At 40.3% G+C, this 26,247-nt stretch overlaps 1 long non-coding RNA gene across 1 annotated transcript in view; it reads right to left on the bottom strand.

The window, feature by feature from the left end:
* Positions 1-25,623, bottom strand: part of LOC125728143 (uncharacterized) — a 270,792-nt gene extending 245,169 nt beyond the window's left edge. The window contains exon 1 of the long non-coding RNA XR_007388940.1: positions 25,575-25,623. This is a non-coding gene — a long non-coding RNA (uncharacterized LOC125728143). The remainder of the gene's footprint in view (positions 1-25,574) is intronic.
* Between the last annotated feature and the right edge of the window lie 624 nt (positions 25,624-26,247).

Genomic DNA, 26,247 nt, shown 5'->3' with positions numbered 1-26,247 from the left:
AAACGTAGCGTGTCGCCAGACTCTCCGATACACAGCTCTATGGTCCATACAGAGGAGATGAAGAACATGAGTTCGCTAAGTCACGAAGTTATCTTTTGTCATGTGACTACGTTTACGTGCCTTGATGCAATTAAGATGTTTTCATGTGATTTTAATAATGCAATTACAGAGCTAGCCATGTAAACGCATTAATTGGGGAACTCATTTATAAATGCTTCATTCATAACATTTGTTACATTTCTAAGGAGATTTTGGGATTTATAAAGAAAAACGTATGCTGGAAAAAAATGCGTACATTCTGCAAACGAGGCTGACGGGGATGCTGTTTCGACAGAATCCTGTAGAGGGCACCGTGTACGCTAAATTGAAGGCTCCAGGAATGTTTTCTGCGTTTCATCTTACTAAGAAAATAATAATAATTCAAATGTTTTTTGTCACACGGCCATTGGCTCTGAAATTAAACTGTCCTTTTTAGATAAAATTGTTTAAATTTGCAAACTGAATTGTATGCTGTGTTTGAATGTTCAGACATTATTATGAGGTATTTCATTGCATATTTTTCAAGTTAATACCCTCTGAAATTGGTACTCTGTCACTAAGGCATACTGTACAAACAATGCATTTTCTGCCCAGGGTAAATGGACTGCATTTATATAACGCGTTTCTATTCGTACAAGTACTCAAAGCACTTTACATTTTATGCCACACACACACTCCGGTGGCGAAGGCTTCCATGCAAGGTGCCAACCTACACACTAGAAGCAATTTGGGGTTTAGGGTCTTGCTCAAGGCCCCATTTTGATGGGGACAGGAGGAACCAGGGCTTGAACCTGCAACCTTCTGGTTGTCAAACGATAGCACTACCACCATCTTCCCCAGGGTGAAGGCTTGTTATGCACCGTTTCCCTAATGGGGATAGTCCTCGCAGCAATAAAAAACATTTTGAAAATACAATATATTGTATGAAAAATTACAAATTTAAGTCCAAAACTGTTCTACTTGACGGTAAGTTTCACCAGATTTACAGTAACAAAAAAAAACCCATAAATGAACACAAAATTCACACATAAAAAAATCTACAAATGAAAGAAATGTAAATATATCACTCCAGTGATAATCCCTCCTCCAATACTTCAGAACAAACCTTCCCCCACCCCTCCACAACTCCCCTTGTTAACTTATTTACCTTAAACAGAAGTGTGTATTAAAGGCATATAATTATCAGCAGACTATATAAAATGGTAAGAGTGCCCTCTGGCGGCTTGGGGGTGTGTTACCTCTGTGGATTCAGGAGGCGTTTTTCCTAAATCACAGATATATGAATTGCTTATTGATTGGGTTACTCTGTCACATCAATCACTGGTCATAAAAAGTACATCACTAAAGTACATGATGATACCTAGAAAAACAGTAACTATGGAATAAGATATTCCAGGAACGTTACAACTGTGCAGGTTACAATAAAAAAAAAAACAGTTGTAAATAATTTATAGGTCTTACATGCAAAGCACATGGCCATAAAATAATGCCATAAACGTTTATAAACTAATTAACTGCAAGTACTAATCTATTATAGTCGCATGTTAAACAAGTGGCAAGCTGGTTCAGTAGGTTGTAGATTCTTGTGCAGTTTTTTTTCCGCCATTTAAAGATGCAGTTTGATGAACTGGTGTTTCTCAGTTGCCCATAGTGTGTGTTATGTGAAGGAGTGGCACCCTGTCCAGCATGTACCCCAGCCCTGTAGCCAGTGCTGTCTGTGATAGCACCCCCTATGACCCTGACCAGGAAAACCAGAAGGAATAGTGAGCGCATATATTAAACTAGACCAATACTGTTAATCTAAAAATGACAGCAGTATTTGAGCAATGCAGCCATTGAGCAATGGCTGCATACTTCAAATGACACAGAAAAAGGGAAATTGAAAACGTCGTTAACAGAGCAGGTTAGTGGTCAGATGACTTTGTTGAAATTAGTTGATGTAGTGTAAATGCAATATTTTGACTCTAAGAGTCAGTGGTCACTTTTGCATCTGATGTGACATTCATGCTATCAGAGTCTCATGCTCAGGTCCGATTGCTCAAATATGTTAGACTGAGGGAAATATTGTAAAACTTCATCAAGGAGTCAAGAATCCAACAGCAGTAATTCCATTAGCAGAGCCCAGAGTCATTACTCTCAAACAACGTCCTTTATTTTTCCATTCTACTACTCGTAACATAATGGCACAGCTTCAAGCACTGTCGTCTCAGACCATTGGGACCTGGTTTCGAGTCTCCACCAGGATTCCATGAGTGAGGACTTTGCATCTTCTCCCCGTGTCAAAGTCGGTCAGTTCTCTCTCATCAATCAAACCAGTGAAATAGACCACCACCATCGTCCCCATGCTGAAGAAAACTTCATTGTTCAGCCTCAACAAATACTGTCCTGCTGCACTCACACCCATCATTATGAAGTGCTTCAAGAGGCTCTTCATAAAGCACATCAAGACCCTGCTGCCCTAATTACTAGACCCCCTGCAATTCACATATCACCACGACTGTTCCATGGACAATGCCATAGCCACCACACTCCATTTGGCCCTTACCCACAAGACACTTGCGTTCAAATGCTGTTCATAGACTTCAGTTCAGCATTCAACACAATCATTCCGCAGCTGATTGAAGAACTGAGCCTCCTGGGCCTGAACGGCTCTCTTTCCAATTGGACCTTGGACTTTACTGAGAAACCTCAGTCAGTCTGGATCAGGAGCAACACTTCCAGCACCACCACACTGAGCACTGGAGCCCGCCAGGGCTGTGTGCTCAGTCCACTACTGTTCACTCTGATGACTCATGACTATGTGCCAATGCACAGTTCAAATCACATCATCAAGTTTGCTGATGACGCAGCTATGGTGGGTCTCATCAGTAAACACGATGAGGAAGCATACAAAGAGGAAGTGCAATGACTATCGAACTGGTGCAGAGCCAACCACCTGTTTCTGAATGTAGACAAAACAAAAGAAATGGTTGTTGAACACGGAGTGACCACTCTCAGCTGCACATCAATGGGTCATGCGTAGAGATCATCGATAGAACCAAATACTTTGGTCTCCTTCTGGTGGAGAACCTTATGAGTTTAACCAATCATTATTTAAACTAATCAAATTTTGTGTGAAACTTCACAATGTTTTAAATAATCACACAGACACAAACCATACTCAAAATAATCCATATTTATTTAATACAAATAGAAGAATAAGAAAACTAAAAACTAAAATTATACAACTTTATATTAACCTCGTGCCCCCCCCATTTGGGGAATGAAGGGCAGGATAGGAACAGTACAGTCCCTGACAAACCTATCTTATCTTATCCTGTGTTATTGCATATTATATAATCTTATCTTAACTTACCCTATCTTATTCTTATCTTATTCTATACTATCTTACGTTATATACAATCTTATCTTAACCTATTCTTAGTTTATTCTATGTAATCTTATGTCATATTATCTTAGTTTAACCTTAACTTATCCTATCTTAGGCTTATCTTATTCTATACTATCTTATCTTAAGCTATCCTTAGTCTTATCCTATGTAATCTTATATCATACAATCTTAGGATTAGTTAAGATAAGGTTAAACTACCTTAATCTTATCTTATCCTAAGTACTTGTGAGATCTCTCACCTAATTATTTACAGGTTCTATAAAAAAACTATTTACATCACACAAGATAGCCCATCTCCACAGCCATCTCCAGGACCCCGGGGATGGCACTTAGCTGATCCAGCGCCTCATCATCAAATATCAGCTCAGCTTGGGCACCCTCATTATCACCATATGAGTAGTGATTCTCTGAATTTTGATTCTTCCCCTGCTTGCAGATGTAAACTGCATGTTGAAAATCATTCCAAAACTGATTACACCAGTAATGAGCAAGGCACTTGGCATCATAGGTCATTTTAGAATAGTTGCATAGATAAAAGTTATGCATCTTATTGAATCTTTCCATTTTCTCAAAAACAACAGAAGGGGAAATAAGTAGGGGTGTCGGACCCGTAACCAGCTCAGATGAGGGGGCTGCAGCTTGCGCTGGAACCTGATACAGAGGGGTGGGATGAACTGTGGCTGGAGGTGAAGATGGGTGTGGAGATGGGCTTACAGGTGAGACTACACATGGTGACGGAGGAGGAGAGTCTGTAAAAAAAGATGGGGATGGAGAGGAGGCAAAAGAGGATGGGACTGGTGATGGAAATAAGAAGGAAGTGGAGGAGAAGGCTGGTGAGCAGGGCTCAGGCTCTGACATTGATGGAGTGCGACACAGGATGGTAGCAACCTCGTCGTCACTCTGGGTGAGATCCACACACGGGATCTTGTCACCCACCTGGATTGAATCAAAGGGGTTACTGAAGGTTAGCAGGTTCTGCAAATTTTTTGTAAATGGCCCCTTCTGTTTTTTACACTTCTTTCTACGGCCTGACCGGCCTCCCGCCGTATTTCTACGGCGTCTTCTGCCCTGCTGAGCCCTGCTGGTCGCCAACGGGATGGGAGCAGATCCAGATATGGTTTGGGAGCTGGGTGCCGGTGGCCCAGTGCGGCATTTCTTCTGACGGCCTCCACTGCTGGTACTGGTTCGTCCTTTTGGATTATAAAGATAGGGGACACACATTTAATTAAAGTGAATCCTTATGTCACTCTACAAGAAAAGTACATCACATACATCACAGATATCGCACTTGGCAGTCAGTATTGCACATTGAGAGAAATTCTGCCATCTTATCGGATATAGGAAACACATGCTTGGGAGACTTATGCGCTGGTCTTGAATTGGGCTGCCTGCATTTCAGCAGGGGAACTTGACCTATAAAAACACACCATGTAGTGCACAGATTCCCTGATATGCAGAACAACAGCGAAAAACAACACTGGAAAGGTTCATGTGCACCAAATTTACAGATGTAGCCGCTTGAATTTTCCCGTTTCCATGATGGGGCCTTGGCTGGTCCATGACAGGTCCCTGCTGGGTCTTGGGTGGGACCTTGACTATAATGAGATCCCCCATGATGATGTAATGAACAAGGGGGCCGGCATGATCCGCCCCTTACCTCTCTGTGTTTAAAGTACTTGCAATGATTTATCCATCCACCAGGGAGAGCAGTGATTATGAAATCAGAAATGACTTACCTGAAATCAGGTATTGTAACTTCACTGCAAAAAATTTAAATCTAAGAAAAAGTATAATTTTCTTATATTTAGACAAAATTCTAATTCATTAATAAACTGACTACACTGCAATAAATGGCCTGTGAAATTTAAGAAATTGTTTCTGTTGTGAGGCAAAGATGGCGTATAACTAGCAAAATGTGTTTTAGTCAGTTTATTGATGAAAGAATTTTGTATTTTACTTCACCTTTTGGAGATGAGGCGGACCCAAGATGTGTGCAATACAATAAATACAGGCCTAAACAAAGTAATAAAGTTGATTGTGGAGAATAAAGGTGGACAGAGTGGAAAATGAAAAATAAAAAAACACATGGTTCTGTACTGTGCTCGAATAAAATAGACACATTCCTTAGTGTGTTCTGTCTGGCTAACAATCTGAAAAGCTGCTGATGGCTGCACATTCACAGGGGGGGGGCAGTCACAATGATGTGTGAATGTGTCATTAACTTCTCTGCTTGGCCACAATGAAAAGCAATATGTTTGCAGGGGATCAAGGTGAGGTTGTTTTCTTAACCTAAGAACACCGAACCAACGGTCAAGCATGTTGGTGGTAGTATCATGCTGTTTTTCTGACAGTACTGTACATCAGTACATTGCACAAAGAGGATGGAATAATGAAGCAGCACTAGATAGATAGATTGGGATTTTTTGTCATAGTACCAGATATGGAGTCTGAGGCCTCTCACCCACTTTCAAAGTAGTCTGACAGGCCTTGACATTTTACTGTTTTTCTGAATTGCTAAAACACATGTCCTAAAATCTCATCTCCTTTAATCAAACCACTAAGCACAAACTCTAAAATTCAAGCTAAACTCACAAAACCTTACACTTGTCTTGCAAAATCAAACAATCTTCTCAAAACTATATTATCTTTGCTCAAAAGCAAACACTGTTTTCAGATCATGCATCTCAAGTCAGTTGGTTAAAGGTACACTACTGAACAGTCATAGCACTCTACAGCAAAAAATGAAAACAGTACCAGTCAAAACTGTTGTTGACATGTAAATGAGAAACCGCAAGACTATAATAATAAAAAAAAATTATGGTCGTCTACCAAAAATATTTGTATACAGTTATGACTGATAATTACAGTTTTTCCCAATTGTTTATACACATTTTCTGAAAGCATGCCCCGTATTGTCATAACTCTACACACAAATCAAAAAACACACACACAATGGGCAGAACCCTTCAATTCTCTTGCAAAATGAAACTTTACGTTCATAACAATGTAATTTATTCTCAAAATGGTATTTTGTTTTCAAATGACACACAAACCATCATATGAATAGACATTTATAAGAACCAGTTGATTACTGAAGTGCTTAATGTAAAACACTATGACCACTTCTTCATTCATCATAGTGACTTACTGTAAGCCTTTTTTTGAATTTATATTCCAAGAATTTACTGAATACAGTTACAGTATAAAAAAAAAAAAACAACTCCGCTGCATCCTCCCTTCTGTTTCGGTCTGGCCACAGCACCTCATCCACATCACAAGCAATGTTTGCCCTGGCCAAGCAGCGGGGGAAATATCACCTAGCATGGGGAATCCAGCCATCAAGAGACTTCAACTCTCTTTGCCCAGCCTCCCTCATTGTTAGACCATGGTTGATCACATGGTCAACCAAAGTGGCTTTGATCTCATGAGAGATTACTTTCTTTGGCCTTCCTCGTGCTCCCCGTCCTCCTCCTCTTACTCTCACTCCTCTGGCTCTGCCTCTGTTTCCAACGTTGGCATCCATTGCTCCAAAACAGAAGAGCTCACCTGTTGGCCTTTTATAAAGCTCTGATTTCTAAATTACAATTATGTGATGAGTTAGTATGCAAAGTAGGGCAACTTACTTTACAATTTTGAATGACAGTGTGTTCCTTGTGAAAACAAGAGATTTTCTTCATGGAAATTGTGCCAAATGCAGAGAATTGTGTGTAGTGTTTTGAAAAAAGTGTGTTTTAAAAATGCAATTTGAGTGTAAAGCAGGAATTGTGCTTGTAGTTTAGCAGAATTGGTTCAGGGGGTTGGAGTCATTGTGTCTCAAGTACAAGTAATTGTGCGTAAACAACAAGAAAAACTGTAATATGTAACGTTTGCCATACATAGTACTCTAGAAAAGTTACTATAAAAAACTAATCCATAAAGTAACCAAACGAGAGGCATATTACAGTAAAATGTGCTACTGCCAAGCCAGAGTCACAGAAGAATATTCATTCTGCCTCATCACCATGTCTCAGTGCTGGGACTAGTGATGCTATCCCTTGTTGAGTGATGCAGAAAGAATCCTCTGTGTGACCCTTTTGTACCTTGACTTCAAAATGCAACTCCTATCCTTCTATGGCACGTATTCTATGTTCTAGTCACTCTTTGGCTTCTTCAAATGTTTAGAAATATGTGTGAACAGTTTTGAGTCAATGACTACTGTGTGTGGGCTGCGCTTAACCTCTGCGGCCTGTGTTTTCTATTTTGCATCAAAGTTCACCATAGCTCAAAATGTGTTTTGATGAATGAGAATGTGTTTTGAATTTTGCAAAAAGGATGACTGAGATCTGCAAATTGTGTCTAACTAGGTGACCATGGTTTAAAGTTTCACCAAACAAGAGACTGATTCAATAAATGACTTTTGGCAATCGGCAGTTTTGTTCCCAAAATGATTTTCAATACTTCAGCAATTCAGAAAAACTGTTAAATATTTCACCTATCTAAAAAATATTTATCCCAAAGTGCTACAAATGCTTTTATTCAGCACAAACTCAGCACTAATAATCTGAGAACATTTAGAATGTCATTTTTTTTTTTTTTGTTAAAATCTACTTTAAACATACACTTTTCAAAAACCTATTTTCAGTGGTGCTGACAAATTGTAAAATATCACATTATAAATATTTCTAGCCTAGACTTGAGCTCCGAAGCTTACAGATATAGGGGATGGCTACACAAAGGTGAATGAGAGATTCAAAAAATTGTATGAGATTTGATTACTAAAGTGTTACAACTTTGAAGTGACTTTGGAGTCACCTTTGCATACTGTCAATGGCCCATCAGTCTGGACTGTCTGTCACTGCTCTTCACACCAATCAGTTTGGAAAGGCAGTGTGAATTTTACAGTTTTTTTTCCATTGCTAAGACAAAACTCTTCATGCAGTCACCACAATATTTACTTATGTGGGCTAAATTGTTAAGCATTTCACTTTGCTTTCATTCAAAATGCAATCAATGACTAAATGCTTCAATCTCACTCACATTACATTTTCAGGGGCCATTTTGCACATACCTACATATTGACACAAAAACTGCTAATAAGACAGTCGAAACTGAAATAAGTCATTTTGATAAATCACTTTCAAAACAGATTGTAAAAGCCACATAATCCATCCATCCATCCATTTTCCAAACCGCTTATCCAACTGGGTGACGGGGGGTCCAGAGCCTATCCCGGAAGCAATAGGCACGGGGCAGGAAACAACCCAGGATGGGGGGCCAGCCTATCGCAGAGCACACTCACACACCATTCACTCTGACATGCACACCTACGGGCAATTTGGCAACTCCAATTAGCCTCAGCATGTTTTTGGACTGTGGGGGGAAATCGGAGTACCCGGAGGAAACCCCACGACGACATGGGGAGAACATGCAAACTCCACACACATGTGACCCAGGCGGAGACTCGAACCCGGGTCCCAGAGGTGTACTTTAACTCCAACAAGTTATTCGGCAAAGCAAGAAATCCTGCTTTGTGAAGTACCCCCGATCTCAACCCTATTGAAAATTTGTGGGTCCGTGCCAGGACCCCAACTAGTTTAAATGAACTAGAAATTCTGCAAAGAAGAGTGATCAAACATTCCGCTAGAATTATGCCAGAAGCTTGCTAATGGCTACCAAACGATTCTCGTTGATACTTGTACTTGTGTATCAACTTGTGACCACAATTAAAATGTGTTTTTGTAAAGAAAGCGCCATCTCAATGTAACACCCTGCAAGTGAATAAATGGGCGTATTTAGACGAGAATTTAGGCACAGCCGAAGGAAGGGGGTTACTCACGTTGGCTGGCTTTTGGCAATGTGGGGGACATATTCACCTGTTACCTTAGCATTTGATGTTTGTTCAAACACGTCTCAGCCACAGATTTTACTGATTTCGTTATACAGTACAGTAGACATGCCGAAAAGAGCCCCGTATTTTTTACTGCTTCATGGTAACAAATCGCTGTTGGGCTAAAGGTGAACCATTTTATTATTTAGTATCCTAAGACATTTAGTTCCGAGTTAGGATAAGATAGTTATCACAGACTGCAAGATTCAAGACCAGTCAACCCTATTCTGACTTTCATTCTTCGAGTACTGAGATATTATGGGCATCATTTTGCCGTCCTTACCATGGCTGACTGAACCGGGGATGTCTTCCGGAGCAATCCGGACACTGACGGCCCCATTTGGCAGGAACGAGTCAATTCTCTGGAGGTAGACAGTCGCGTTCAAGGCAGACATCTTTCGCGTCGTATATCTTGCTGGGAAACTGAAAATCTGAGCTGCTTTGAATGTTCAAATCAAAACTCTAAATGAAATTCAAATTGTTATGATGCGGTTGCTAAGATACGGTGGCCGATTAGTGCCAGCACGCTGCAAAGTCTTCAAACACTTCAATCAAATGACAAGACACACGATATATATTGACAAAAGCGCGGAAAGATAATAGAAGCAGCGTAAATTTAGAAGACACCTTTAAAAACATAAAAGCGCTGCAGATTCGCTTACAACACAGTTGCTAAGTTTCCAGGTGACAAAACGGACCAATTGTGGCTGGGCCGTATATCGAATGTTTACGGAATATCGATTTATTATCAACACAAGATGTAGAATGACACACTACAGTTCGTGTCTGTTTAATTGATTGATTGAGATATATATATATATATATATATATAAATTTATTAAAGTATTTGAATGGAATTCCTTCCTGGTAGCAAGTAACGCGAGAGCTGCGGTCGTGACGTTTCACAGACTCCCAGAATTCATAGCGATAATTAAGCGACCCATTCAATCAGTGGGGGATTTGATGCAGGGGAATGACGAGGGGACGTTTTTATCTCACTCGTGGTTTTCATTTACAACTAAATATTTAGCCACTTGGAAATTTTTCTGTATTGCTAATATTCCTAAGAATCTAGGGATATGTCGATACACTTATTGCCATGTTGTGTTTTGTCCTAAAGGTACAGATTCTAATTAATAGTTTACATGCAAAGGTTCCCGCGGTGGTTTATTTTCTGCTCTGTCTGACCCCCGGACCGTTAGACAGCAGTGCTGTAATTCATCTTCAGCCATTTCACTCTTCCACTGTAGCAACGTAAACTGAAGAATTATGAACAATGATGGCGGCACATTCGCAGCTGCTCCGAGCTCTCCAATGTTCCTCTGACAGTGTTTTACTGGTTTCTTTGCTTCCAGTACCAGCATTTTTTTTTCTTTCCTGTTGTTGTATATTTCTTTTATTTCATATTGTCTTTTACTTGTACTTTTATCCTTAACATGGCGTCGACAGGCTTGCTCCAAAGACATCTTATTGTATTTGCACAGTGACGGTAACGCTATCTTATCTTGCGAGGATATCGCACTGAACACCGCAGCAATTTCCTGATGTTGTAAACCTGCTCAACATTTGGCAATAAAGTCCATTCTGATTCTGAGAGGAAGTAGCATAAGGCTGTACTGCTAACGTTAGCATTAGCAAACCTTGCAGTGTTGGTAGTAAGGCGTTACTATAACCCCACTACTTTTGTCTATAAGGAGTAATGTAACTAATTGCCATTAAAAAACACGGAAGGTGCTGAAATTTAAATGCACTCTTTACCTTTGTCTTGCGTGAAAATATTAATGGATAAAGGCAGCATGTTCCCTTAATTTCCCGTTTATGATGTAACGCCACCCGACCTCACCATGGCGCAATGAATGGGTGGTATTGTAGGTACGCTGATAGATACAATTAGACGGTTGTATTGTCTGGCACTGTCATAGCTGCAACACTGAAATAATATAACTAGCCAGAGAGCACACATGCATTGGCACTATGTCTCCGCGATGCTTGAAAACCCATCAGCAAACATCTGTGTTGCAGAAACATCGCCACCGACCATTTGCACCCACCACACGTCGAAACTCCTGGCAGACACATGGTCCAATCCCACCCGTATTAAAAGTACATTTATATGCGGTAATTGATGAGTAGTAATTTCCAGTAACCTGCACAACACTGCTGACTAGTGACGTTGCCGCCGTTGGCTGAATCCGCAGTAGTTATGGTGCTATGATGTTAGATTTTTACAGGGACTGTGATAAATGCAGACCCCTCTATTATGGTTGCGTTAAAAAAAAAGCAAACATTTGTACTCAGATTTCATGGCGGTGTGCTTTTTATACCTTGACAAGTTTTCCTGAGATCAGATTTTAAAAATTGCAAAATATAGCAGCATATTGAATTATATTCTCTATCTTGAAACGTAGCGTGTCGCCAGACTCTCCGATACACAGCTCTATGGTCCATACAGAGGAGATGAAGAACATGAGTTCGCTAAGTCACGAAGTTATCTTTTGTCATGTGACTACGTTTACGTGCCTTGATGCAATTAAGATGTTTTCATGTGATTTTAATAATGCAATTACAGAGCTAGCCATGTAAACGCATTAATTGGGGAACTCATTTATAAATGCTTCATTCATAACATTTGTTACATTTCTAAGGAGATTTTGGGATTTATAAAGAAAAACGTATGCTGGAAAAAAATGCGTACATTCTGCAAACGAGGCTGACGGGGATGCTGTTTCGACAGAATCCTGTAGAGGGCACCGTGTACGCTAAATTGAAGGCTCCAGGAATGTTTTCGGCGTTTCATCTTACTAAGAAAATAATAATAATTCAAATGTTTTTTGTCACACGGCCATTGGCTCTGAAATTAAACTGTCCTTTTTAGATAAAATTGTTTAAATTTGCAAACTGAATTGTATGCTGTGTTTGAATGTTCAGACATTATTATGAGGTATTTCATTGCATATTTTTCAAGTTAATACCCTCTGAAATTGGTACTCTGTCACTAAGGCATACTGTACAAACAATGCATTTTCTGCCCAGGGTAAATGGACTGCATTTATATAACGCGTTTCTATTCGTACAAGTACTCAAAGCACTTTACATTTTATGCCACACACACACTCCGGTGGCGAAGGCTTCCATGCAAGGTGCCAACCTACACACTAGAAGCAATTTGGGGTTTAGGGTCTTGCTCAAGGCCCCATTTTGATGGGGACAGGAGGAACCAGGGCTTGAACCTGCAACCTTCTGGTTGTCAAACGATAGCACTACCACCATCTTCCCCAGGGTGAAGGCTTGTTATGCACCGTTTCCCTAATGGGGATAGTCCTCGCAGCAATAAAAAACATTTTGAAAATACAATATATTGTATGAAAAATTACAAATTTAAGTCCAAAACTGTTCTACTTGACGGTAAGTTTCACCAGATTTACAGTAACAAAAAAAAACCCATAAATGAACACAAAATTCACACATAAAAAAATCTACAAATGAAAGAAATGTAAATATATCACTCCAGTGATAATCCCTCCTCCAATACTTCAGAACAAACCTTCCCCCACCCCTCCACAACTCCCCTTGTTAACTTATTTACCTTAAACAGAAGTGTGTATTAAAGGCATATAATTATCAGCAGACTATATAAAATGGTAAGAGTGCCCTCTGGCGGCTTGGGGGTGTGTTACCTCTGTGGATTCAGGAGGTGTTTTTCCTAAATCACCGATATATGAATTGCTTATTGATTGGGTTACTCTGTCACATCAATCACTGGTCATAAAAAGTACATCACTAAAGTACATGATGATACCTAGAAAAACAGTAACTATGGAATAAGATATTCCAGGAACGTTACAACTGTGCAGGTTACAATAAAAAAAAAAACAGTTGTAAATAATTTATAGGTCTTACATGCAAAGCACATGGCCATAAAATAATGCCATAAACGTTTATAAACTAATTAACTGCAAGTACTAATCTATTATAGTCGCATGTTAAACAAGTGGCAAGCTGGTTCAGTAGGTTGTAGATTCTTGTGCAGTTTTTTTTCCGCCATTCAAAGATGCAGTTTGATGAACTGGTGTTTCTCAGTTGCCCATAGTGTGTGTTATGTGAAGGAGTGGCACCCTGTCCAGCATGTACCCCAGCCCTGTAGCCAGTGCTGTCTGTGATAGCACCCCCTATGACCCTGACCAGGAAAACCAGAAGGAATAGTGAGCGCATATATTAAACTAGACCAATACTGTTAATCTAAAAATGACAGCAGTATTTGAGCAATGCAGCCATTGAGCAATGGCTGCATACTTCAAATGACACAGAAAAAGGGAAATTGAAAACGTCGTTAACAGAGCAGGTTAGTGGTCAGATGAGTTTGTTGAAATTAGTTGATGTAGTGTAAATGCAATATTTTGACCCTAAGAGTCAGTGGTCACTTTTGCATCTGATGTGACATTCATGCTATCAGAGTCTCATGCTCAGGTCCGATTGCTCAAATATGTTAGACTGAGGGAAATATTGTAAAACTTCATCAAGGAGTCAAGAACCCAACAGCAGTAATTCCATTAGCAGAGCCCAGAGTCATTACTCTCAAACAACGTCCTTCATTTTTCCATTCTACTACTCGTAACATAATGGCACAGCTTCAAGCACTGTCGTCTCAGACCATTGGGACCTGGTTTCGAGTCTCCACCAGGATTCCATGAGTGAGGACTTTGCATCTTCTCCCCGTGTCAAAGTCGGTCAGTTCTCTCTCATCAATCAAACCAGTGAAATAGACCACCACCATCGTCCCCATGCTGAAGAAAACTTCATTGTCCAGCCTCAACAAATACTGTCCTGCTGCACTTACACCCATCATTATGAAGTGCTTCAAGAGGCTCTTCATAAAGCACATCAAGACCCTGCTGCCCTAATTACTAGACCCCCTGCAATTCACATATCACCACGACTGTTCCATGGACAATGCCATAGCCACCACACTCCATTTGGCCCTTACCCACAAGACACTTGCGTTCAAATGCTGTTCATAGACTTCAGTTCAGCATTCAACACAATCATTCCGCAGCTGATTGAAGAACTGAGCCTCCTGGGCCTGAACGGCTCTCTTTCCAATTGGACCTTGGACTTTACTGAGAAACCTCAGTCAGTCTGGATCAGGAGCAACACTTCCAGCACCACCACACTGAGCACTGGAGCCCGCCAGGGCTGTGTGCTCAGTCCACTACTGTTCACTCTGATGACTCATGACTATGTGCCAATGCACAGTTCAAATCACATCATCAAGTTTGCTGATGACGCAGCTATGGTGGGTCTCATCAGTAAACACGATGAGGAAGCATACAAAGAGGAAGTGCAATGACTATCGAACTGGTGCAGAGCCAACCACCTGTTTCTGAATGTAGACAAAACAAAAGAAATGGTTGTTGAACACGGAGTGACCACTCTCAGCTGCACATCAACGGGTCATGCGTAGAGATCATCGATAGAACCAAATACTTTGGTCTCTTTCTGGTGGAGAACCTTATGAGTTTAACCAATCATTATTTAAACTAATCAAATTTTGTGTGAAACTTCACAATGTTTTAAATAATCACACAGACACAAACCATACTCAAAATAATCCATATTTATTTAATACAAATAGAAGAATAAGAAAACTAAAAACTAAAATTATACAACTTTATATTAACCTCGTGCCCCCCCCATTTGGGGAATGAAGGGCAGGATAGGAACAGTACAGTCCCTGACAAACCTATCTTATCTTATCCTGTGTTATTGCATATTATATAATCTTATCTTAACTTACCCTATCTTATTCTTATCTTATTCTATACTATCTTACGTTATATACAATCTTATCTTAACCTATTCTTAGTTTATTCTATGTAATCTTATGTCATATTATCTTAGTTTAACCTTAACTTATCCTATCTTAGGCTTATCTTATTCTATACTATCTTATCTTAAGCTATCCTTAGTCTTATCCTATGTAATCTTATATCATACAATCTTAGGATTAGTTAAGATAAGGTTAAACTACCTTAATCTTATCTTATCCTAAGTACTTGTGAGATCTCTCACCTAATTATTTACAGGTTCTATAAAAAAACTATTTACATCACACAAGATAGCCCATCTCCACAGCCATCTCCAGGACCCCGGGGATGGCACTTAGCTGATCCAGCGCCTCATCATCAAATATCAGCTCAGCTTGGGCACCCTCATTATCACCATATGAGTAGTGATTCTCTGAATTTTGATTCTTCCCCTGCTTGCAGATGTAAACTGCATGTTGAAAATCATTCCAAAACTGATTACACCAGTAATGAGCAAGGCACTTGGCATCATAGGTCATTTTAGAATAGTTGCATAGATAAAAGTTATGCATCTTATTGAATCTTTCCATTTTCTCAAAAACAACAGAAGGGGAAATAAGTAGGGGTGTCGGACCCGTAACCAGCTCAGATGAGGGGGCTGCAGCTTGCGCTGGAACCTGATACAGAGGGGTGGGATGAACTGTGGCTGGAGGTGAAGATGGGTGTGGAGATGGGCTTACAGGTGAGACTACACATGGTGACGGAGGAGGAGAGTCTGTAAAAAAAGATGGGGATGGAGAGGAGGCAAAAGAGGATGGGACTGGTGATGGAAATAAGAAGGAAGTGGAGGAGAAGGCTGGTGAGCAGGGCTCAGGCTCTGACATTGATGGAGTGCGACACAGGATGGTAGCAACCTCGTCGTCACTCTGGGTGAGATCCACACACGGGATCTTGTCACCCACCTGGATTGAATCAAAGGGGTTACTGAAGGTTAGCAGGTTCTGCAAATTTTTTGTAAATGGCCCCTTCTGTTTTTTACACTTCTTTCTACGGCCTGACCGGCCTCCCGCCGTATTTCTACGGCGTCTTCTGCCCTGCTGAGCCCTGCTGGTCGCCAACGGGATGGGAGCAGATCCAGATATGGTTTGGGAGCTGGGTGCCGGTGGCCCAGTGCGGCATTTCTTCTGACGGCCTCCACTGCTGGTACTGGTTCGTCCTTTTGGATTATAAAGATAGGGGACACACATTTAATTAAAGTGAATCCTTATGTCACTCTACAAGAAAAGTACATCACATACATCACAGATATCGCACTTGGCAGTCAGTATTGCACATTGAGAGAAATTCTGCCATCTTATCGGATATAGGAAACACATGCTTGGGAGACTTATGCGCTGGTCTTGAATTGGGCTGCCTGCATTTCAGCAGGGGAACTTGACCTATAAAAACACACCATGTAGTGCACAGATTCCCTGATATGCAGAACAACAGCGAAAAACAACACTGGAAAGGTTCATGTGCACCAAATTTACAGATGTAGCCGCTTGAATTTTCCCCTGTTTCCATGATGGGGCCTTGGCTGGTCCTTGGCTGGTCCATGACAGGTCCCTGCTGGGCCTTGGGTGGCACCTTGGCTATAATGAGATCCCCCACGATGATGTGTGTAAAGTACTTGCAATGATTTATCCATCCACCAGGGAGAGCAGTGATTATGGAAGCAGAAATGACTTACCTGAAATCAGGTATTGTAACTCCACTGCAGAAAATGAAAATCTAAGGAAGTATAATTTTCTTATATTTAGACAAAATTCCAATTTCATTAATAAACTGACTACACTGCAATAGATGGCCTGAGAAATGTAAGAAATTGTTTCTGTTGTGAGGCAAAGATGGCCTAAAACTAGCAAAATGTGTTTTAGTCAGTTTATTGATGAAATTAGAATTTTGTATTTTACTTCACCTTTTGGAGATAAGGCGGACCCAAGATGTGTGCAATACAATAATTACAGGCCTAAACAAAGTAATACGGTTGCTTGTGGAGAATAAAGGTGGACAGAGTGGAAAATGAAAAATAAAAATGCTTATGGTTCTGTACTGTGCTTGAATAAAACGGACGCATTCCTTAGTCTGTTCTGTCTTTCCTTCTGGCTAACAGTCTGAAAGGCTGCTGATGGCTGCACATTCACAGGAGGGCTGGGGGCAGTCACGATGACGTGTAAATCTGTCATAAACTTCTCTGCTTGGCCACAATGAAAAGAGATATGTTTGCAGGGGATCAAGGTGAGGTTGTTTTCTTAACCTAAGAACACTGAACCAACGGTCAAGCATGGTGGTGGTAGTATCATGCTGTTTTGCTGACAGTACTGTACATGAGAACATTGCAGAAAGACAATGGGATAATGAAGTAGCACTAGATAGATAGACTGGGATTTTTTGTCATAGTACCAGACACAAAAAGAGGAACATAAAAGAAACATAGCATAACAAGTATTTACTGTAACCCTATGGAGTCTGAGGCCTCTCACCCACTTTCAAAGTAGTCTGACAGGCCTTGACATTTTACTGTTTTTCTGAATTGCTAAAACACATGTCCTAAAATCTCTCATCTCCTGTAATCAAACCACTAAGCACAAACTCTAAAATTCAAGCTAAACTCACAAAACCTTACGCTTGTCTTGCAAAATCAAACAATCTTCTCAAAACTATATTATCTTTGCTCAAAAGCAAACACTGTTTTCAGACCATGCATCTCGTCAGTTGGGTAAAGGTACACTACTGAACAGTCATAGCACTCTACAGCAAAAAATGAAAACAGTACCAATCAAAACTGTTGTTGACATGTAAATGAGAAACCGTAAGACTATAATAATAGTTAAAAAAAATTATGGTCGTCTACCATATGACTGATAATTAATATGTAACGTTTGCCATACTCAGTACTCCAGAAAAGTGACTGTAAAGAACAACGCCAAAAAGTAAACAAACGAGAGGCATATTACAGTAAAATGTTGTGCAACTGCCAAGCCAGAGTCACAGAAGAATATTCATCCTGCCTCATCGCCATGTCTCAGGGCTGGGTCTAGCGATGCTATCCCTTGTTGAGTGATGCAGAAAGAATCCTCTGTGTGACCCATTTGTACCTTGACTTCAAAATGCAACTCCTATCCTTCTATGGCACGTATTCTATGTTCTAGTCACTCTTTGGCTTCCTCAAATGTTTAGAAATGTGTGTGAATAGTTTTGAGTCATTGTGTTCAAATGACTACTGTGTGCTGGCTGCGCTTAACTTCTGTGGCCTGTGTTTTCTATTTTGCATCAAAGTTCACCATAGCGCAAAATGTGTTTTGATGAATGGGAATGTGTTTTGAGTTTTGCAAAAAGGATGACTGAGATCTGCAAATTGTGTCTAACTAGGTGACCATGGTTTAAAGTTTTGCCAAAGAAGTAACTGATTCAATAAATGACTTTTGGCAATCGGCAGTTTTGTTCCCAAAACGATTTCTAATATTTCAGCAATTCAGAAAAACTGTTAAATATTTCACCTGTCTAAAAAACATTTATCCCAAAGTGCTACGAATGCTTTTATTCAGCACAAACTCAGCACCAATAATCTGTCAACATTTAGAATGTGATTATTCTATATATATATATTTTTTTTTTGTTAAAATCTACTTTAAACATACACTTTTCAAAAACTTATTTTCAGTGGTGCTGACAAATTGTAAAAAATCACATTATAAATATTTCTAGCCTAAGCTTGAGTTCTGAAGCTTACAGACATAGGGGATGGCTACACAAAGGTGAATGAGACATTCAGAAAATTGTATGAGGTTTGATTACTAAAGTGTTACAACTTTGAAGTGACTTTGGAGTCACCAGACCTTTGCATACTGTCAATGGCCCATCAGTCTGGACTGTCTGTCACTGCTCTTCACACCAATCAGTTTGGAAAGGCAGTGTGAATTTTACAGGTTTTTTTTTCATTTGCTAAGACAAATACTGCAATACTGAAGTTGCTTTCTCAAAACTCTTCATGCAGTCACCACAACATTTACTTATGTGGGCTAAACTGTTTAGCATTTCACTTTGCTTTCATACAAAATGCAATCAATGACTAAATGCTTCAAAAGCCATGGATTCCTGTCTCACTCACAATATTACATTTTCAGAGGCCAATTTGCACATACCTACATACTGACCCAAAAACTGCTAATAAGACAGTCAAAACTGAAACATGTCATTTTGCTAAATCACTATCAAGACCCTTTCTAAAACAGATTGTAAAAAACACATAATACAAAGAAATTATGTCAGTTGACACAAGATCAAACAATGAATGTTGGATGCCAGGATATTCCTCCAGAGCAATGCCAAGGATGGATCAGGCATGTGGAGATGCTACCCTAGATACTACCCTGTCTTAGCAATTGAAAACAACTGTAAGAAAAGACACAATACTAGCCTTTTTACAGTTTATAACATGCAACGGATTAAACGTCGATGAATAAAATGTGCAATCACATTATTCCAGGAACAATGCAAAACAATAAATGAATATTAGAACAACAAATTGTCACTCCTGATCAGGATGCCAAGCTTCAAAACAGTTCCTGTCTCGTTACTGTATGACATCATAGCGCTGGATTAGTATGTACCGGCATGCTCGCTATCCAAGTACCTAGCCCTGTTTGTCTCCGGTGTTGTAAAAACTTTGGCTGTAGCTTCAGTTTACTTTAAAGTATCAATTATGCCAGAAGCTTGCTAATGGCTACCAAAAGATTCTCGTTGATACTTGTTGTACTTGTGTATGAACTTGTGACCACAACTAAAATGTGTTTTTGTAAAGAAAGCGCCATCTCATGGCAACACCCTGCAAGTGAATAAATGAGCGCGTTCAGACGAGAATTTAGGCACACCCCCAGAAGGAGGGGGGTTACTCCCGTTGGCTGGCTTTTGCCAATGTGGGACATGTTCACCTGTTACCTTACCATTTGACGTCGCTTTCCTGTTATGTTCAAACACATCACAGCCACAGATTTTATGGATTTCATTGTGCAGTACAGCAGACATGCTGAAAAGAGCCCCGTATTTTTACTGCTTCATGGTAACAAATCACCGTTGGGCTAAAGGTGAACCATTTTATTATTTAGTATCCTAAGACACGTAGTTCCAAAATAAGATAGTTATCACAGACTGCAAGATTCAACAAGACCAGCCAAGCCTGTTCTGACTTTCATTCTTCGAGTGCTGAGATATTCTAGGCATCATTTTGCCGTTCTTACCATGGCTGACTGAACCGGGGATGTCTTCCGGAGCAATCCGGACACTGACGGCGTCATTTGGCAGGAGCCAGTCGATTCTCCGCAGGTAGATGAAGGCAGACATCTTTCGCGTCTTGTCTTTTGCTGGGAAAGTGCAAATCTGAGCTGCTTTGAATGTTTGAATCAAAACTCGAAACGGAATTAGAATTGTTATGATGCGGTTGCTAAGATATGGTGGTCGATTAGTGTCAGCGCGTGGCAAAGTCTTCAAGCACTTTAATCAAATGACCAGACACACGATATATATTGACAAAAGCGCGGAAAGATAATAGAAGCACCGTAAATTTAGAAGACACGCCTAAAAACAGAAAATGTTATAAATAAAATGTATTGAAGTATTTAAATAGAATTCCTTCCTGGCAGCAAGTAACGCGAGAGCTGCAGACGTGACGTTCCACAGACTCCCAGAATTCACAGCGATCGTTAAGCGACCCATTCAATCAGAATAGAAGGAAATGGCGAGGAGACGTTCTTATCTCACACTGGTTTTTATTTACAACTGAATGTTTAGCACACTTGGAAAATTCTCTAATCCATCTTCAGCCATTTCACTCTTCCACTGTAGCAACGCAAAGTGAAGAATTCTGAACAATGATGGCGGCACATTCGCAGCTGCTCCGAACTCTCCAGTGTTCCTCTGACTGTGTTTTATTGGTTTATTTGCTTCCGGTACCAGTATTTTACGCATCCTTGTTCTTCTTTACTGTTGGTGTATGTTTCTTTGATTTTATATTGTATTTTACTTGTACTTTTATCCTTAACATGGCGTCGACAGCCTTGCTCCAAAGACATCTCATTGTATTTGCACAGTGACAGTAACGCTATCTTATCTTGCGAGAGGAAGTAGCATAAGGCTGTACTGCTAACGTTAGCATTAGCAAGCCTAGCAGTGTTGGTAGTAAGGCGTTACTATAATCCCACTACTCTTGTCTGTAAGGAGTAATGTAACTAATTGCCATTAAAAAACACGGAAGGTGCTGAAATTTAAATGCACTCTTTACCTTTGTCTTGCGTGAAAATATTAATGGATAAAGGCAGCATGTTCCCTTAATTTCCCGTTTATGATGTAACGCCACCCGACCTCACCATGGCGCAATGAATGGGTGGTATTGTAGGTACGCTGATAGATACAATTAGACGGTTGTATTGTCTGGCACTGTCATAGCTGCAACACTGAAATAATATAACTAGCCAGAGAGCACACATGCATTGGCACTATGTCTCCGCCATGCTTGAAAACCCATCAGCAAACATCTCTGTGTTGCAGAAACATCGCCACCGACCATTTGCACCCACCACACGTCGAAACTCCTGGCAGACACATGGTCCAATCCCACCCGTATTAAAAGTACATTTATATGCGGTAATTGATGAGTAGTAATTTCCAGTAACCTGCACAACACTGCTGACTAGTGACGTTGCCGCCGTTGGCTGAATCCGCAGTAGTTATGGTGCTATGATGTTAGATTGTTACAGGGACTGTGATAAATGCAGACCCCTCTATTATGGTTGCGTTAAAAAAAAAAAAAGCAAACATTTGTACTCAGATTTCATGGCGGTGTGCTTTTTATACCTTGACAAGTTTTCCTGAGATCAGATTAAAAAAATTCCAAAATATAGCAGCATATTGACGTGTATTCTCTGTATCTTAAAACGTGGCGGGTCGTCAGACTCGGATACACAGCTCTATGGTCCACACAGAGGAAACGAAGAACCTGCACTTTGCTAAGTCACGAAGTTATCTTTTGTCATGTGACTACGTTTACGTGCCTTGACGCAATTAAGATGTTTTCATGTGTTTTTAATGGCGCAGTTACAGAGCATAGCCATGTAAACGCATTAATGGGGGAATCTCATTTATAAAGGCTTCGTGTGACCGAAAAAGATGACAAACATTCATACTTACATTTGTAAGGAGATTTTGGGATTTATAAAGAAAAGGGTACGCTGGGAAAAGAACTCCTACGTTCTGCGAACGAGGCTGACGGGGATGCTGTTTCGACAGAATCCTGTAGAGGGCACTGTGCACGCTAAATTGAAGGCTCCAGGAATGTTTTCTGCTTTTCATTTTACTAAGAGAATAATAATGATTCAAATGTTTTTGGTCACACGGCCATTGGCTCTGAAATTAAACTGTCCTTTTAAATAAAACTGTTTACATTTGCAAACTGTATTGTATGCTGTGTTTGAATGTTCCGATATCGTTATTAGATATTTCACTGCATGTTTTTCAACAAAATGCCCTCTGAAATTGGTACTCTGTCACTAAGACGTACTGTACAAACAATGCATTTTCTGCCCAGGGTAAAGGCTTCTTATTCAGTTTCCCTACAGGGGATAGCTGGGGTCCGTGGGATGTTTGGAAGTTAGTGTCAGGGCATTCTGGTAGAATGTGACCTTTGGCAACAATGGGCTGGACAGCTCTGTGCTCATCTTGTCTCATCTGGGACTCCCACCATCACTGCCACTGAGCATCTCCTCTACAGGCAAACACTGAAGTGCCACCAAGACCAGCAGGTGGCTCTGGGATGCAACCACTTCTGAGGCCAGATGAGGGAGCCACTAATGATGGCTTGAAGAGATATCAGTGTTAGCATGTTCCCCTAATTTCCTGTTTATGATGTAACGCCATCCGACCTCACCGTGGCGTGATGAATGTGTGATATTGTAGGTACGCTGACAGATACAATTAGACGGTTGTATTGTCTGGCACTGTCATGGCTGCAACGCTGAAATAATATAACTAGCCAGAGAGCACACATGCATTGGCACTATATCTCCGCGATGCTTGAAAACCCATCAGCAAACATCTCTGTGTTGCAGAAACATCGCCACCGATCATTTGATTCCATATTCCCCCGATGTTGGCGCGATGTTAAAGTGATCAATATGCAACCTTTAGCCCACTCTTATCTTCCTTTATCAGGCTATATATATACATATATATATATATATACAGGTTAGGTCAAGCTGGGGGAGCATGCGCTGATGCTGCCCCTTGCCGCACCCACCACACGTCGAAACTCCTCGCAGACTCATGGCCCAGTCCCACCCTCGTTATAAGTACTTTTATATGCAGTAATTGATAACTAGTAATTTCCAGTAACCTGCACAACGCTGCTGGCTAGTAACGTTGCCACCGTTGGCTGAATCCGCAATAGTTGTGGTGCTATGATGTTAGATTGTTACAGGGACTGTGATAAATGCAAATGCAGACCCCTCTATTATGGTTGCGTTAAAAAGGTAAACATTTTACTCAGATTTCATGCATTTGGTGGTGTGCTTTTTATACCATGACAAGTTTTCCTAAAATCAGATTTAAATAATTGCAGGCTTTTCGATCCTGAACACAGCTATTCCCAAATCAGGAAGTAATGTTCTGAGTCGGGATGCTCTCCACAGCGCCGTAGTAGAAAGTCCAGTGTTGAGACCAGCATTATAAGCGGTGGTCTGGGCGTTCACTGCAGCGCGGATCAATCTGTCAACCCACGGTTCCTGATTGGGGAAGAGTGTGAACCATCAGTGTAAAAATCCATAACATGCAGCTTGATTATGGCAGAGGACATTGTGCCCAAATATTAAGGGAGGGAGTATTTAGAGATGACAATGATTATCTTCCCAGTGATGATTTGTGGCTTATCCGCTCTTTCAGAGTGCCAAGAGTGATTCTGGTAGAACTGAACGATGAATTTGTCGCGGAACATACCGAAAGGAACTGGCAGACAGATCAGGGATATCCCAGCCCATTTTGAGTTCCATTATTCCTCAAGTTGTGCCTGGTTTTAACCAACTGTCAAGATAATATTTTAAGTTTCCCTAGTGTGGATGTAGTTCAACGTATTTAGAATACATGTGTAATTGCTTCTGAGCATTTTCTGATTTGTATTTTAGTGGGCGGGAAAAAAAAATGTCAGAAAATACTTTGAGAGATCTTACTGTATGTGTCTGACGCATTTGAAAGTATTAACAAAAATGTGTAGTTTTATTTATTAGTTTGCTTTCTGTCATTTTAAGGACCTTTATCACTAGGCTTACAGACATTTTAATATAGCCCATCACTGCCTGTGGCAAGATGCAAGTAAGTCACGTGACACACCCTGTTGGGCCCAGCTTGCTCACCGCGAACATTGTTTTCCCATGACTAGTAAACCAAGGGGAGAAGCTGCGTTGGTGCCTGGTGCAAATTGACAAAGTATGCAGGAAAGTACGCTATCAAATATTCCTCACTGAATGTCATTATAGGCGGGAAAAATAAAGCAATTAGCAAGCAGCAGTGCTGTACTCTACAACTTGTGGATTAATTTGCCAGCCTGCTAGTGACATTCTAGTTAACTTCACAGGCATGACCAGGCAGTGGCGTATCGTGGTTTGTCACATATGCAGGATTCATTACAAGTGGAGAAGTCAGCTGTGTTAAAAATCAGCTAAACTGAAATGGAAGGCTTGTAGTATAAGGGAGAAGGTGAAGGAGAATGTCTTTTATGTGTTTTAAGTTGATTAAGTTTACATATGGTAAAGGTTCATTGTCTCTTCAAATGAGTGCTTGCAAATTTAAGGATCTAGGAAATTAGCTTAGTCTACTGTTGCAATAATACACAGCTGCAGACTCTTAATGCCACTCTCTGGCTCCTTCCGGTTGGTGGACGCATGTGCAGAAAACAAAGAAACAACAACTTTTTTGCTGTTTCACAAGCTTTCAAAGTAGAGTTCCATGGCACCTTTAAACTTAAAGGCCTGTATTTGCAGTAGAATGGTCATGCAATTTGGATTTAACACCAAAAAAATGTCCCTGTGCGTGCAGCATTTAATGAATTACCCCTCTATACTTTTTGCACTGCACTTGAGATCTGAAGAGTCCTTTAATTCAATAGCAAGACCACTACAATTCTCTACATGTACATCAGTTTAACCAATCATTATTTAAACTAATCAAATTTTGTGTCAAACTTCACAATATTTTAAATAACCTCACAGACACAAACCATACGCAAAATAATCCATATTTATTTAATAGAAAAACAAGAATAAGAAGTCTTATCTTAACCTATTCTTATCTTATCCTATGTAATCTTATGTCATACTATCTTACTTTAATCTTAACTTATCCTATCTTACTCTTTTCTTATTCTATGTTATCTTACATTATATACAACCTTATCTTAACCTATTCTTAGTCTTATCCTATGTAATCTTATATCATACAATCTTAGGATTAGTTAAGATAAGGTTAAACTACCTTAATCTTATATTATCCTAAGTACTTGTGAGATGTCTCACCTAATTATTTACAGGTTCTATGAAAAACTATTTACATCACACTGATAGCCCATCTCCACAGCCATCTCCAGGACCCCGGGGATGGCACTTAGCTGATCCAGCGCCTCATCATCAAATATCAGCTCAGCTTGGGCACCCTCATTATCACCATATGAGTAGTGATTCTCTGAATTTTGATTCTTCCCCTGCTTGCAGATGTAAACTGCATGTTGAAAATCATTCCAAAACTGATTACACCAGTAATGAGCAAGGCACTTGGCATCATAGGTCATTTTAGAATAGTTGCATAGATAAAAGTTATGCATCTTATTGAATCTTTCCATTTTCTCAAAAACAACAGAAGGGGAAATAAGTAGGGGTGTCGGACCCGTAACCAGCTCAGATGAGGGGGCTGCAGCTTGCGCTGGAACCTGATACAGAGGGGTGGGATGAACTGTGGCTGGAGGTGAAGATGGGTGTGGAGATGGGCTTACAGGTGAGACTACACATGGTGACGGAGGAGGAGAGTCTGTAAAAAAAGATGGGGATGGAGAGGAGGCAAAAGAGGAT

This window comes from Brienomyrus brachyistius, unplaced genomic scaffold (genome assembly GCF_023856365.1).
Source record: "Brienomyrus brachyistius isolate T26 unplaced genomic scaffold, BBRACH_0.4 scaffold171, whole genome shotgun sequence".
NCBI classification, from domain to species: domain Eukaryota; kingdom Metazoa; phylum Chordata; class Actinopteri; order Osteoglossiformes; family Mormyridae; genus Brienomyrus; species Brienomyrus brachyistius.
This window is presented reverse-complemented; position numbering and strand designations above follow the sequence as displayed.